This window comes from Staurois parvus, unplaced genomic scaffold, assembly GCF_062004578.1.
Source record: "Staurois parvus isolate SC_StPar_1 unplaced genomic scaffold, SC_StPar_1.0 ptg000025l, whole genome shotgun sequence".
Classification (NCBI taxonomy): domain Eukaryota; kingdom Metazoa; phylum Chordata; class Amphibia; order Anura; family Ranidae; genus Staurois; species Staurois parvus.
The window spans coordinates 15593423-15606600 of record NW_028317821.1 but is presented as its reverse complement, the minus strand read 5'-3'; the positions used below and the strand labels follow the sequence as shown (position 1 = coordinate 15606600).

Sequence of the window (13178 nt, the reverse complement as noted above, 5' to 3'; positions counted from 1 at the left end):
GAAAACCTAAGCAAAAATTAATTTTTTTTTCAAATTTTTTGGTATTTTTTTATTTATATAGCAAAATATAAAAACCCAGTGGTGATCAAATACCAGCAAACAAAAGCTCTATCTGTCTCAAAATAGGAAAAAGAATTTCATACGGGTACAGTGTTGCATGTCTGAGTAATTGTCACTCAAAGTGCTGAAAGTGGAAAATTGGCCTGGACTAGAAGGAGGTGAAAGTGTCTGGACTTGAAGCGGTTAAGTAAATGAGGATTGCAGCACCAATTAATATGGATTTGTAATCTATACTAATTTTACCACAATGCACTATGATGTGAAACACATGCCTTTCTGAGTTTATACTAGAGTGCTGGAAATGTTTTCTTTTCATCTTTTTGTGCTTTTATATATGAGGCCTTACTATTGTTTTAGCAGTCAAAAGACAGGCATATTAGTCTTTGTTCCTATAAAAAAAAAAAACACAATTCACTGTACTGGAACATGTATAAATTAAAGTGATTCTAAGGGCAAGACATTTTTTACCTACATTCCCTGCATTAAGGTAAAATATGTATCAGTGGTAGGATCACCCCCTCACTGCTCAATGTACTTACCTGAGTCTTATCTTGATCCAGCATTGTGTCCATCTGCAATGATGTTGGTCTGTGCTCCTCTTCTCACAGGACACAGAGGGAACAGTGGGAGACATTGGCTCCTGCTGCTGTCAGTCAAATCCTGTGAGGAGGGAACAGAGTTGTGCTGTGTGTGTCTATGGACACATGCAGCCCAGCTTGGGAACAAGCCCACAGGCATGCCCCCATAGTAAGCAGGTTGCTATGGGGGCAGTATAAATATTCACACCAGGGATCTTCAAATAAGTCCCAATGTTTGAAAGATCACATTACAAAGTAAAGGGGCAATGTTTCAGATCCGCACAGGGCACCTTTGTCATGTATCACATGCTGTAGGGACTTATTTGAAGATCTGTGGTGTGCTGGTGAATATTTACATTGTATTGTGCATGCTCCAGTATCCAGCTGGTGGCTGTTGCAGCACTTGGTACTTTGATAGTTCATTTCAGGAACATATGCAATGGCAATATGGACTGTTTCTATGGTGGCACACAAAAAAGAGGAGGAGCCAAGAATGAACCAGAAGACAAGGTTCACTTTACGAATGCTTACAAGACAAAATAAGTTTTTCTTTAATCAAGTGACAGTTCATTTTCACATGTAATTATTGTATGATATCCTAATAAAGTAAGAAAGTATCAAAAGCACTCAAAGGGGATATGTACATATGAGCAAAATTGAGAGTTTTCATTTCTCAGAAATGTTGGCAAAATAAGAGGAATACAGCCAAATTATTTCATTTTGGTGAAATGCATTTGAGTTAAAAGGCAAAATAAAGGTCATTTTGGTAGTATTCAAGGTAGCACTGAGCTTTAAATGACTTTGGAGAGTCACAAAAGCTCCTTTCAAGTACCCTGGACCTGTTCTTCTTGCAAAAAATGGCTCCTGATTAGTCTTCTTTTTTCAGAAATTAAATAGTTATACATCACACAAACAATGAAAATAGAACACAATTTCAAAGAATTTCAAAGAACACTAATTACAGGTATAAAACAGTGAATATAATATTTATCAAAAATTCACATGTGGTGTAATCAGGGGCGGACTGACCATTTGGAAACTCGGGCACTACCCGAGGGCCCGGGGTCAGTAGGGGGCCCCATGAAATGCCACTGGTACCTTTTTCATAGGCTTTTTTGAGTTTGGGCAAGGACACAGGGGCCCCATGATTCCCTATTGCCCGGGGGCCCCATGAGTTGTCAGTCCGCTTCTGGGTGTAATGTAAAACATGCACCAGAAGGATTCCCCTTCTGTGACTATTCAGTATATTTCATATTGACTGCTTTATAATTATGCCCCTAAGTTAAATAAACTATAATATGTACAGTACACAACCCTTGAAACACATGCCCTCTACCAGTAGATACTTTTTTCATGCAAATTTCAGCTACTGTAAGTAAGTAGTTCAATTAGTAAAAATGAGAGTTTGTGTTTCACCAATATATTGCCTGTGGATTAATCTGTTTTGCTAAACTCATTTTTTATTGGGACAATTTTTGCTTATTTCCTGTGTTTGTGACATATTAACAAGTAGATGAACCTAAACAGACAGCAACAAAACATTAGAGAAGTTCTAGCCCTTCCCCATTTTACCAATACTGCTTTGTTGTTGTTTGTTTCTTCAAAAAAATAGATTATCCCCACTTCCTGAAGGATGTGAAGGGAAATTTCCAATGGAAAGACATAGACAAATATAACACCTACCCATTTCTAAGACTCCATAATTCTATTCAATGTCCAAAAAATCTACTTTAAGTCTGCACAAGCAGTTAAATCAGTATAAAGATATGTTGGCATGGGTTAGTTTATATCATGAGGGGAGATGAGAATTTTGTCTTAGACAGCTGTTAATTACTTAAAGGGGCAAACCTTTTTATGGTGTCTTAATACTGCTATAGGCACTAAGAAACAGTGCAGTGATGCAGCATAGGTAATACCTACACGTCTTTAGTGTTTGTTCTAATACTCATATCTACAATGGTAATTCAGGGTGCAGGCTTTCACGCTTACTACAGGGCAAAAATTGTTAAATTGGTTAAATGATTCTTCCTCTAAAAATAGTTGGCCAGCAGTGTTTTCTGGTACCCACACAGAAAATAATCATCACTCAGTAATGGTGAAATGGGTCAAATCTCTTCACAATCATTCAATTATATGGTTACCTTAAGTTCATTTTCCTTAAAAGTATAGATTACAATTTAACTGTAAATTTACAAGATTAGATAACCAATAATGCAATAAATATATCTTTAGAACATAATGTATACTAAATAATAAGCAGCCAAGAAACTTCATAATTTTTCAATCTATTTGTACTGTTCCAGGCAAATGTGAATTGGTCTTCTGACTTCTCTCAACCTCCCCTACAACCCCCCCTCCCTCACCTGTGATAGTTTATTTGCTAAATTTAGCCAGAAAAGTTTTCAGTTGGGCAGATGAAAATAAGAAGAGAAAAAAAGAATAAGAATACATAAAAATAGGAAGAAAATTATTACAGTTGGTAAATTTTGAAGCTTGGTTTTGCACCCTCTAAAACACAGGTGTCAAAAGCAAGGCCAATGGGCCAAATCCAGCCCTCCAGGCCATTTCATCTGGCCCTTGCACCTCTCCTGCAGGTACCCCCTTGTCTACGCCCCCACCTTGTCTCAGCAGTTGGCAGCAGAGAAGAGAATAGAACTCCTCTGCCAAACCCTGCACCTCTCAGTGCAGCTGCGGCACCCCTCATCTCTCTCTGCTCTGGTCTCAGCATTCAGTAGACTCTGCTAACTAACTCCACTCCTCCTCTGGTCCTCCTCCAGACTCTGCACTTTCTGCTTTCCAGCTCTGCCCTCAAAGGGGGTGCACGGTGATATTAGGGAGGGTGTGGGATTCTTGACATCTGATGTAATGGGGTGCTCTGGACATCTAGTCTTACGGATACAACTGGCCCTTTGAGGGCAACCATAATGCTTATATGGCCCACGATGAAATGGAGTTCAGCACCCCTGCTCTAAGACCTTTTATGGCCTGATGCTTACTGGACATTTAGACCTGATACATGAGGCTCCAGCATTTAGTAGTAGGTGGAAGGTACAGGTCAGCCCTATTCCAGTTCAGCCCTATTTCAGCATCCTTTAAAAATCTATGAGAGGCTGATAGCTGCAGCAGATGGATAGGGATGTAGGGTTCACTGAGCTGTGTAGGGTTCACTGTGCTTACAAATAGAGCATAATGTGCCCAGTGATGAATATCTGGAGTGCAAGAAGGGCTCTTATCCAATATTCAAGTATTTTCTGCAGCATTCTGCAGATGACATACCAAAGGGCTTACTAGGATCCTCGCCATGCTCCACACACCAGAAATACATGTGTGACTATAATGTGCACTTCTGATGTGAAGAGACCACTGGAGAGCACTATTTTCTTGAGTGGTACCTCAACCCACATTCACAATGCACCTGCACTGCCCTGCCCTGCAAAAACAACACAACCTACATTAAATTTGGGGGTATGTATGTGCATTGCAGCCCATTTGTATGGAATAGGCTAATTAACACAGCACATCGGAATGCACCTCATCATATCTTACTCTATTTCTTATCGGGCCCTAAGTAGTGTCTCATTATGATGATATATACTTCTTAAATAGATGACAACACATTGTGCAGAATATATGCTCTACATAGAATGTTGCAAAAACAATAATTTCATAAAATTTCAGTTATGACATATAACAGTCATTTTAACAGTGAGTCCCAAATGCTTAATGATACAAATTAAATACTTACAATGTTTTTTTAAAGTGTTTTGTTTTTAAGTATCAGAACTAAATTACCGCATCCTCCTAGTTATTCCTTACTTTGAAATGAACAATTAGTTTTATTGATTTTCTAGATGAATTAGATCGAAATCAAGGGATGATCAATTTAAAAAAAATCAAAGAAAGAAGCCAACCATCTGTCATCTGCTTGTATTCAACCTCATAAATATATCATTACAAGCCTGTGTCTGAAAGTGAAATAATAAATATTCTCGGAGCTTAAAATCTTTCTTAAACTGTGTGTTTGATGTTATTCAGACACTGTGAAACATCCTAATTAACCAATGGAACAGAAGATCACTTTTCAAAGAATTTTAATAGATGGAGAAGAACTTTACAATGAAATGCTGACCTTGAAAGACTGACAGAATATTGTAAAAGTAGAGGTAGTTAGATGTAGCATTTGTAGTTCTAATGTACCTTTTCTATTAAGCATGTATGATACTCACTGTAAATACGTTTTATGCAAATTAATGTCCAATAATTAGATATACTATACTGGATATACTCCTCCCCTTTTATATTTACCTGAGCCCGATCTTGATCTAGCGCTGTGCGCAAGAGTAGCAACTCTCTCAGCTCTCTCTCTCTCCTTACAGGGCACATTATTATCAGCAGGAGCCATTGGCTGCTGTCAATCAAATCCTATGACAAGGCTGTCAATCACAGGCCATGTGCTGGAGCTCTCCTCTTCCACCCCCCTTAATTATCAGTCATTTTACATGATTTCCTATGGGACAGGTTCACATCTCTGCGTTTTCATCCGGGGTGTTTTCTGGAAAGGGTCAGGGCCTTTTTTAAATGCAAATCATTGCGTTTTTGGTTCTATGGTCTTCAATGGGAATGCTGCAGAAAAGCATGTATTGTGTTTTTGCCACATTTTTGATGTATTTTTGCCTCGTTTTTGAGGCGTTTTGCGTTTAAAATCTGCCTAGTAACAAGAAAAATAAAAAAATTTAAATGCAAAACGCATTAAAAACACAAGTGCAAAAACAAAACGCAATGCAGAAATGCCTCAAACACAATCTCCATAGGTGGGATCCTAGACTAAATGAATGTTTTTGTGCCCAAAGTTCAGCTTTACTTATTTGATACCAACCCTCATTAACATAATGCAGCCAAAAGCAATAAGTGGCTGAAGGGAAGATTCGATATTTGCCTACAGCTAGAATTGTTGTTATTCTTTAGCAAATATGACAGAAAGAAATGTTTTCTTCCTGCTTCCCAAACTATAATCTAAAAAAGGGACCTAATTTCTGCACAGGAATTTTTGGAAACTAGATGGAGAGAAACTGAAAAATGCCTCAGGCAAGACACACAAATTGAGGTTACGTTGACAGAACTAATTTTGAAGTTTAAACATCACTGTATAAGTTGACATAAATCTATTTGTGAAAATTCACCTCCTAGGGTAAATCATGAATTCTTATTAACTTACACAACCCTCTTATAATTGTGGCAGAGAGACATTGCCTTAAAAATCCAGAGCATAATAAATGTATAAATAGCATAATATAGTAAAAAATAATCTCCTATTAGAGACCTAGGTATACAGTTAAGTGAAAATTCAAACCTTTCTTCTGGCTTTTCTCAAAGCCTGCACCATTAAAAAAATTTAGTTTTTCGAATGCTAAATATACTGTAAGTCAGCATAAGCTCCATTAACTTTTCTTCTCATCTCATTTATTCCAGTTTCACAAAATATGAACCTGGAAAAAGTGAAAACTATTTTATTCAAAATTCTATAAATCAGCAGAAGCATAAATAGAAGGGGCACAGATGTGATACAGAAAGTTTCCTCTGTAAAGCATGATAGCACCATCATTCATGATGCAGCGATGTAATTTTCAAAGAACACCAATGCCCATGAGACTACAGTTACCAGGAGCATTCTCTCCATCCAGTTTTGTAGGAAATGGAAAAAGTCACACACTTTATGATCCCAATAGACATTAACCATGGGAACCCATAAAGAACATTAAGATAGAAATGGTTATGGATCTCTTTGGAAGTAAAAAGCTTTCTTCATACTGTACCACTGTCATCAGGACAAATCTCCATAAGTCAAACTATGTATTTTGAAAACCTTTTGCTATATTTAGGAGTTGGTAAGTGTGATAATAACATGTGTTTATTTATCTTTCTAGATGTTTTAGCATTAAAATGTAGGCAGGTCATACATGATTCCTTTTGCTTTGTTCAACCAGTGCTTTAAACAAAAGAAAATGAATCGATTCCCCCATCCACACATGGAGACATTTACAATGGCTCAGTTATCTGGTGACATTACATACGTAAGTACATAACGGCTATGTTTATGTTTTGAAACCAATAAGCCCTAACAAAGTATTTTGCATAGACCACCACCATATGGTTGTGAACTGGTAACTATGGTTTTAACAGTAGTGATGAGAGTTAAGCCACTTGACATGGCTTACATCCAACTGTCCAATTATAGATAATGTTTTAAAATTAGACATGTGCACGCTAAAAAATTTTGAAGAATTTGTTTTCAGAAACATTCTGTCAGAGCCTGGGTCCGACCCTGGGCCTTCTGTGGTGAGTAGCAATGTTTCTTCTTGCTGAGCCATCTGGAATGCTGGACAGCTCCCTTGACAATTATTTGGATGATCCTACTTTGACCTTGTTCATCATGAACCTTGAACCCCTTGCTCCTCCCATGAACTTCCTGATATAAGCCATGTCTCTGCACTTCCTGTTTGCCAGATTATTGTGCTCTCCAGCCAGTATCGTGCTCCTTATCATCTCTGTTATTATCCATATTTTGCTACCACTCGTTATTGACCCTTGGCTTATTCTCGACTACGCTTCTGACTGATCCCAACCTGCTACTGCTCCTTACCGACCTTGGCTTGTTTACTGACCACGCTTCTGTTTGATCCTTACCTTACCGGCTTATACGCTACTGGACCTCCGCTTGCTCACCTCCTGGTGGGGTGATCCTGAGGACCGCGACCTGATGCTAACATGCAGCAAAATCCATCTCCACCATCAGGAGCTCTGGTGAACACCGGTTGGTACTTAGACTCCGTGCCTCGGGTGATCTCACTCCTACGCCACGGTGACCTGCCTGTGTACCTATCCTGCTGGTTTCTGGTGAGCTTTTCCACTGCTATAGCAACTGGTCTTTGAGCTTGACCCCTGATCGTGACACATTCATTAATGGACCTATTCGTTTTCGAAATTTGTTTTGTATCTTCGGCATTCATTTTGTTTCATTCAGAATAGTGCTGGTTGTTAAGGAGTAGGCAGCTGCCATGTTCTTAACAACCAATACTCATCTGCTGTCAGCAGGATTCCCCATTCTCAGCAGAATGCAAACAAAAGTACCGGTTAAGAGAAAAATAAAACTGCGCAGGGATCCCCCTCCCCCTCAAATTCCATACCAGGGGAACTCCATGCCAAAATGAAAAAAAAAATGGCCCCCGACCCTGCCCCCATGTGATTGAGTATAGAGTATATTGTACCCCTACTCATTCACCCAAAAAATTGTCAAGAGTAAAAAAAAAAAAAAAGCAAACAAAAGGGTTGATTCACCAAAACTAGAGAGTGCAAAATCTGGTGCAGCTCTGCATGGTAGCCAATCAGCTTCTAACTTCAGCTTGTTCAATTAAGCTTTGACAATCAGGAAGCTAATTAGTTTCTATGCAGAGCTGCACTAGATTTTGCACTCTCTGGTTTTAGTAAATCAACCCTACAGTTTTGACAACTGAGCTAAGCTTAACTAAGCTAAGGTAACCTTTTCTTTTTTTTATTTTGTATGTGCATTCAATATTACATTTATTTACAGCAGTTGCTATACTTGACCAAATATAGGGAATTGTGGAGAGAATAGGAAGGTTGGGCATTATGTCCCATTATCTTTCGATGGGGCAGCTCACATAGTGATCAAAAGCAAAGGAGCAATTTTAAATATTTTGAATACTGGAAAAACATGTAATGCAAATCAAGGGACTTTCTACAGTTTCAGTGATAACATAATAGCTATTGTATAGCTGTACTTGCTATGACTATCCTTCAGCAGATATTGGCACTAAAGAAAGTGTAAAATAAAAGTGTGAAGGGTAATACAAAGGCACTGTGTATAATACAATACAGTTCAGAAAATACAAGTCAAGCAGTTTTAAGTACAAAACGTATTAAACCTTCAGACACAAATGTGCCCTTCATGGAATAAAACTATTATATCCCCTAAACATTTCTATTTCTAGCCATTTTCTGAAAAATAGACACTCCTGAATTTTGTATTATATAGAAAAATAAAATCTGTTCTTCACAGAAAGATACATTTGCTTTTCATAATATCAATGCATTGCTGATTAAATTATCATGATGCTCTGTATTATAAAATGTAAAAGAGGTTATCAGTTTTGCACTTGCATGACTGTGGTTTAAATGCAACATTTTATCTACAGGAAAGGTTGTATAAGAGACTTCCATTATAACAGTGAAATCTGTACAAAATTCTGCTTTATTTTAATAGATCTGCCATGCAAAAGTACATTACAGATATATGAAAATTGTATGGATACTTTCAATATGTCTTTTTCTTTATCTTTTTTATATTGAGCTCCCTTTTTTCAGCAATGGATATCACTCTTTTTTCAATGAACTGATGAAATTGACTACTGCACAATGGGACTAAAATTTAACATTACATATTTAATTGTTCACAATATTAATAATTGTATTCTAGCAAACCATATAAAATATTCCTTCCACTACATTAAGAAGTTAAGATAACGTTTCTCTTTAAGAGTTATGATATGAAGTAGTGTATGCCGCAGAAAAGCAAATCTTTTAGAACTTTTAATCGTAACAGAGCATGAAATGGCTGTATTATCAGGTTTTGGTTACTAATCTGCTCAAGGTGTTTTTAAGTAGATAAATAACTAAACTGCTTAAGTTGTTAAGTCACATCTGCAAGTTTATTCTTTTTAGTTGGATCGTTTGCTAAAAGTATAGATTGTAGGTAGTCTGTAACTCTCATTCTTAGTAGTTTCTGTCCAAGTAATTCTAAAACTTGCACCAGCCACTGTATTGGGTGCTGCCACTCTCTATTCCAGGATATTAGATTTGGATGGAGAGGTGATAGATTCCCTAACAGGACAGCACATTCCAAAGTTATTTTCAGTTATAGATGGAGCAAGGTGGACTGATTTAGGTGTTGTCTATTTATACACAGCTCTTAGGGACCACCACATTAAAAAAATATTTTTAACTCTATAAAAGGATAACAAAAGGTAGGAAGAGTACCGCAGATATAGTGGTTCAATGGGATTTTTTCCACTCTCCAAGTAATTGGGCATTAAACCACCTCACAATTTAGTTATAAACCCACATCTCTTTGAAACGTTGGAGTCAAGATCTCTGCTCTGTAGTGGCTTGATGTGTAATTACAACATCTACTGTCTAGGGCACCCTATTCTCTCTATTAGTTTTTAAATTTTTTGTAAAGTAAATGAAACAAGAGTAGAAACACCCTATCATGGACAGAAATACTCAACATACCAGAGCGTGTGAGGACAGAAACAGAAGCATTGGGCATGGTAGTTTTCCTTCAGTTTCTACAAAGAAGGTACCAGGGTGCCCTGACATAGCAATCTACTATAAAGTAGAGACATGGATATTCTCTAAAAGCACGTTCAGTTCAGTGCCAATCAACAAATGTCAGGCCTCCTTACCACACTAACTAATTCACAATAAAGCAGGTTCTCTTAATTCTACCTTTCCCTTTTTCCCCACTCCAGAAATGTTAATTGTTAAAAGTATTTAAAACAATTAATACCCATATGTTTACCAAAATCTGACATAGCAAGAGTTCCTGAGATAGTCCTAGATTGGATGAGACACACAATATAGAGACAAAGGTGACTGGGGGAGCCTTGTTTGTGTAGTGACAAACCTAAGCTGTTTGAATTGTACTGGTTAACACCCAAAAAGTGTTGTTATTTTGTTGGTATATATTTTAAATAAATGGGTTTGGTACATTATTGGAGATTACAATTTGACAGCCATCTTGACTGGAAAATGGAGTGTCATGGTAACTGCCTAAAAAGAGCACAAATATTGCATTAGTAAGACTAGACCAGCCTGTGGTTTTGGTTCTTAGCACCTGGTGAGTTCTAATAAACATCATATCATAAAAATGAGTGGATATAAATATTAAGACAATTACAATAGGCCAGTTGATCAGACTTTGATATGCTTTTTTGTACTATTACTATTTTGTACCAAAATAGGGGAGAACAATTGAGACAATGCCAAGGAGACACATCTCTAAAATATTTAGAGAACTGTGCTAATTTTAAGTTCCTCATTCAATCTGCCAGAGGTAAAAGTGTCCAAGGTTTTTGTCAAAGATATAGACATTTTGGTCTATATCTTGGACATTTTGACCCCTGGTGGACTACTCTCTGGTTTTCCTTGCCTTTCTAGCGTCTCTTAAGTGGCCTGCCCTTGGCAAAGAAGCGCAAGACTAAAACCCCACACAAGACAACCAGAGTGAGGATACATTTCTTCCTGGGATCTCAGTAGCCTAGCCTCGGCGCCAACATGGCGGGGCCACACGGTACTGCCCCAGTAGCTCTCTTCCCATAGGCACCCCCTGCCTCTCTGGCACTTTATACAGCTTAGAATGTCTTCTCAGACATATCGGTGGTTCTGAACCCTGGCCTGCCTACCTCATCACATGGCTGTGGAATTACATCTGCTCTGCAAGATGACAAGGACAACAAAGCACTACTTTAGGCTCTCCCAATCAGAATGGATATTGAGGCACTCATCCTCCAGCAAGAGGACAACCACCGCCAAGAACTCCATGTCCAGTCCCTGGCTGATCACCTTACCACTGTACTGCCCTGCAGCAGGTGGCAGCTTTGGAGAAGACCCAAGAAGCTCAAGCTTACTCAGCTGTGGCTATACAACTGCATCTGGAGGACTTAGAAGGCTGGAATCTGCGGCTCCAATGCCTCCCTGAAGCCACCAGCCCAGAGAACCCACGGAACCCCATCACAGCCATCCTGCATAAGGTGTTGGATTCTACTCCTCCCTACTGATCTAGAGCAGGATAGGGTGCACAGATTGTTGGGTTCTAAGCCTACTGATCCTAATAGACTGTGGGATGTAATCTGCAGTCTCCATCACTACCAAAACAAAGAGGCCATTCTCCGCAAAGCTTGGGAGAAAGGCCCTGTGGACTTTGATGGAGCCTCTGTTAGAATACTCCGAGACCTGTCTAGGGCCACTCTACAACATTGAGCACTGCTTCCTCCTGTTTTGGATAAAGACCGACAACTTGGGTTCACCTACTGATGGGGCTTTCCACTCTCCATCACAGTACCCAAAGCAGGTAATGCCTTTACTCTCTGGATGCCAGTGGACCTGCCTGTTCTCTTTACCTTCATGGAGTCAGAGCCTTTCCCAGTCCCCAACTGGCTTTAACTGCTGCTGTGGCCGACGGGACAGACAGACCTCATTACCACCCATCAGGGCCTGTCTCCTCGCCCCCCTAGAACAAAATGATGTGCTCCGACTCTAAAACCAGATGGGACACATGAGTCTTAACCCCCTGCCTTGCTGAGCTTCTTCAGCATAGACCTACCTGTATTGTGTGTTCCATCCCAGGAAGACATCTTTCACATTCTGTAGAGCCTTCTCCATGGTTCCTGAACTACAGTATGTCTTGCCCAATACACCTGATACTGGAACTATATCTTCCCTCAGTGAATTGTAGTAGACCGGATGCATCTGCAGATGAAGGGCTTTGCTCCTCAATTTTTTATCTTCTCCTTTACATCTACATACATGCTTTTAGCCTATGTGCAGCCTATTTGTTTACATGAAATGGAGGGCTTAGTTCCTCAATGCTTGTGCCTGCTATATCAGCCATTGAAGCGCAGGCACCCTTGAATGCTTGCCATGCACCATGACCTTGAAGACCATCTTACATATGTATTTTATGTTTGTATGCTGTATATTTGTTTTGGGTCACCTCCATATTATGTATTATTAATCTGTGTGCTTCCCTCTGGGGTAGTGAGCCTCCCAAGGTGGCGATCACTTTATTGGGTGTGTTTTCAAGTTCCAATATAATTATGGTCCTGGGCTATAGTTAGATTTGCTCGCCTTGTGGATGTGCCTATAATATTTTCCTTTTTTATATCTCAGGAGGAAAATATGGTCTAGGGAGGCACACAGTCGGGGAGTGTTGGCACATCCTTACACAGTGAGTGACTTCATTCTCATGGGGGAACCCTCCCAGTTTTGCTCTCTTTAGCATTCTTGTCATGGTGACCTCTTTTTTGCAGCTTGAACACCCATATTTGGTCCTACTGATAATAGTGTAGACGCTGCTGAAGGACATGTTTATCTATATAACATAGCACTTGTAACTTATATAACCTAGCACTGTTAACTTTGTATTTTTTGATATGGCTCAGTTTTTGTGTCTTCTACTTCTCTTAATGGGTGGGCTGGATAGAGCAGGGAGTTCCCTCCTTGGCTGTTTCTAACCACTTCCCCCCTTAAGAATGTGTACACGCTGCTGGTTAGTGTTGTGTGTACACCTCTAGAATGTTTTCTTTAGAACTCTTTAGGGAGGTTGTATTTTCTGATTGTAACCTCTCCATACTACCCAATCCCCCTTCTTTTTCTGTCTCCTTCCTTACTCTGTGACTTTCCCCTCCTTTGGTGCTCTACTCATTATCCTCTTCTCCCCCCCCTTCCTTTTTTTTTCCTGGC

General features: G+C 39.1%; 1 protein-coding gene and 1 pseudogene across 1 annotated transcript in view; one reads left to right on the top strand and one right to left on the bottom strand.

Moving 5' to 3' along the window:
• LOC149471956 (dynein axonemal heavy chain 3-like) overlaps positions 1-13178 on the bottom strand; it is a 114997-nt gene that overhangs the window by 50666 nt on the left and 51153 nt on the right. The window lies entirely within an intron of this gene.
• Positions 6680-11996, top strand: LOC149471957 (uncharacterized; annotated as a pseudogene).